This window comes from Cervus canadensis, unplaced genomic scaffold (genome assembly GCF_019320065.1).
Source record: "Cervus canadensis isolate Bull #8, Minnesota unplaced genomic scaffold, ASM1932006v1 Scaffold_043, whole genome shotgun sequence".
Lineage (NCBI taxonomy): Eukaryota > Metazoa > Chordata > Mammalia > Artiodactyla > Cervidae > Cervus > Cervus canadensis.
Genome location: NW_025091425.1, coordinates 1 through 3392, shown reverse-complemented (window position 1 = coordinate 3392; position 3392 = coordinate 1).

The window sequence follows — 3392 nt, the reverse complement described above, 5'->3', positions numbered from 1 at the left end:
CTGGGAAAAAATAGAAAAAGATATTTTCTCATTATCTTGGTAACACCAGTACAAAAATCTTAAGCCCAATATTCAACTAAAATAACTTTTTCAAGAGATGAGTTGAGAATATGATTTTTTGAAAGATCATCTCACAAAAGAAGAAAAAGAAGAACAGGAAAATCATAAAAAGCCAAATCTTAGGTTTAGAATTTATTCTCTCCATTTCTAACAATTCCTATAAATTATAAAGTGCTAATTCTGAAAGGAACTTTACAAGACAGCCCAATCTAATCTGCTAATTTTACAGATACAGTAACAAATTTGAGAAATATTTTCTTTTCTAAGCCACACGACTTCTAAGCTGGTACCTACATGGAACTGTTATGTTACACTATGCACTAATCAAAAAGTAAAGCAAAGTCACATGACAAAAATGGAGATGACATCCTAAATGAATTGGGAAGTCTCAAAGATGCCAGCCCAGCTCCAAAAGGAGTAACAATCATTTCCAACTCTTATCCTATTTGCTATTGAACCCTCTCATTTCTGCTTCCCACCCACATGCCAAAAACAACCCATCTCTTTTGGACCCCAGTCCTCTCACTTATCACAGATTCTCCGCCCACAACACAGTTCCATCTGCACTTCTGCCCCCTAATATCCTTACCTAAACAAATAGAACTTAGTTCCAACTTTGAAAGCTACATGGAATTAAGTATCATTTAACCTCTTATAACTTCACTTCCCTCGTGTCAAATGAGGAAAATAAGAATATCTTTCTCAAAAGTTACCGTGAAGTTCTTTAAAATCTATGTATCTCTATCAAAATACCAGACATTTTTCAAGAAAATAAAACAAATAATACTAAAATGTCTATGGAACCACAACAGACCCCAAATTGCCAAAGCGTCTTGAGAAAGAACAAATCTGGAGGCATCATGCTCCTTATTTCAAACTACGTGACAAAGCTATAGTAATCAGAACAGTATGTTTCAGCAAAAAACAGACACACAGATCAATGCAGCAGAATAGAGAACCCAGAAATAAACCCATGCATACATGCTCACTTAATTTACAACAAATGAAGCAAGAATATGAAACATGGAAAGAATAGTCTTTTCAATAAACTGTCTTGGGAAAACTAGACAGTCGTATGCAAAAAAAAGAAACTAAACAACTATCTCACATCATACACAAAAATTAACTCAAAATGAATTAAAGTCTTAAATGTAAGATCTGATACCATAAAACTCCGAGAGGAAAATATAGGCAGTAAGTGACCTGACACTGATCTTAGAAATTAATGTTTGGATCTAATTCAAAAAGCAAAGGCAACAAAAGCAAAAATAAACAAGTGGGACTGCATCAAATTTTCAAAATTCCTGCACAGAAAAGGAAACTATCAACAAAATGAAAAAGCAACCTACTAAATGGAAGAAAATACTTCTAAATTACATATCTGATATAAGAGGTTAATATTATAAATATATAAAGAACTCATAAAACTCAACAGCGAGCGAGAAAGAGAGGTTGAGAGAAAGAGAGAAACCAGCTTTATTTTAAAATGGGCAAATAATCTGAATAGACATTCTTCCAAAGAAGACATACAGATAGCCAATGAGTACATGAAAAGATGCTCAACACTACTAATCATCAGAGAAATGCAAATCAAAACCACAAGATATCACCTCATACCTGTTAGAATGTTTATTATCAAAAAGACAACAAATAACAGGTGTTGGCAAGTGATGTGGAAAAAGGACACCAGTGTGCGCTGTTGGTGGGAATGTAAACTGGTGCAGCCACTACAGAAAACAGTACAGAAGTTCCTCACAAAAATTAAAAATAGAACTACCATATGATCCAGCAATTCCACTCCTGGGCATTTATCCAAAGAAAACAAAAACACTAATTCGAAAAGATATATACACCCCTGTGTTCATCACAGCTTTTTTCACAATAGCCAAGATTGGAAACAACCTAACTCCAGCGATGGATGAATGGATAAAGAAGATGTGAGATACAGATACAGGAGGCTAGAATAATAGAATAGAATTCTACTCAGCGGGCTTCCCAGGTGGTGTTAGTTAAAGAACCCACCGTTCAATGCAGGAGATGTTAAGAGACCCAGGTTCAATCCCTGGACTGGGAAGATCCCCTGGAGGAGGGTATGGCTACCCACTCTAGTATTCTTACCTGGAGAATCCCAGGGATGGGTTACAGTCTGTGGGGTCACAAACAGCTGAACGTGACTGAAGTGCCTTAGCATGCACTCACGCACATAAAGAAAAAGGAAAGAAATCTTGCCATTTGCAACAACATGGATGGACCTTGAGAGAATTATGCTAAGCAAGATAAATCAGAGAAAGACAAATACCATGTGATTTCTCTTATGTGTGGAATCTCAAAAACAAAACAAGTAGAAAAAAAAATCATAGATACAGAGAAAGGAATGGTGGTTGCCACAGGGTAGGCAAGTCGGGGAATGGGCAAAACAAGTGAAGCAAGTCAAGACATACAAACTTCCAGTTCTAAAATAAATAAGCCATGGGGATGTCATGTCCAGCACACCGACTACAGTCGATAATACTATACAGCATACTTGAAAGTTGCCAAGACAATAAATCCTAAAAGTTAACTACCTATGGTGACAGATGGTAACTAGACTTATTGTGGTGATTTCACTACATATATAAACATGGAATCATCTCATTGCATACCTGAAACCAATATAATGTTATATGTCAACTGCACCTCAATAAAAAAAAAAAAAAAAAGAAAATTAATACATTTTAAAAATTGAGACTTCCTTGGTGGTCCAGTAGTTCAGACTCCACGGTCCCACTGCAGAGGACACAGGTTGATCCCTGGCAGATGAACTAAGATCCCACAGGCCATAGGGCATTGCCAAAAAAAATTTTTTTTAATTATAAAAAGATGTAAACAGAACCAAGTCTGGCACATAAAAATAGCTCACTGTTTTTGGTGGTGGTGGTTTAGTCACTAAGTCGTGTCCGACTCTTGCGACCCTGTGGACTGTAGCCTGCCACGCGCCTCCGTCCATGAGATTTTCCAGGTGAGAATACTGGAGTGGGTTGTCATTTCCTTCTCCTGAGGATCTTCCCAACCCAGGGATTGAACCTGGATCTCCTGCACTGCATCACTGTTATTAGCAGTCACATTTTCTTTAGTATCTCAATCTTCCTATCTATGAAGTGGGAGTTAACTCCTACACAAGTCACAGAGGTGTGAAGATAAAGGAAAACATGCTACAAAATAAAAACAAATCTGCAGGAAGAGTTATTGCCAAAATTGTAAGAACTTCACCCGAGAGATATTAATCTAGGACCTATAATACTGCAAATTCAAAGTAAAGAATAAAGATGATCAAGACTATGTCTCAGGCTTCC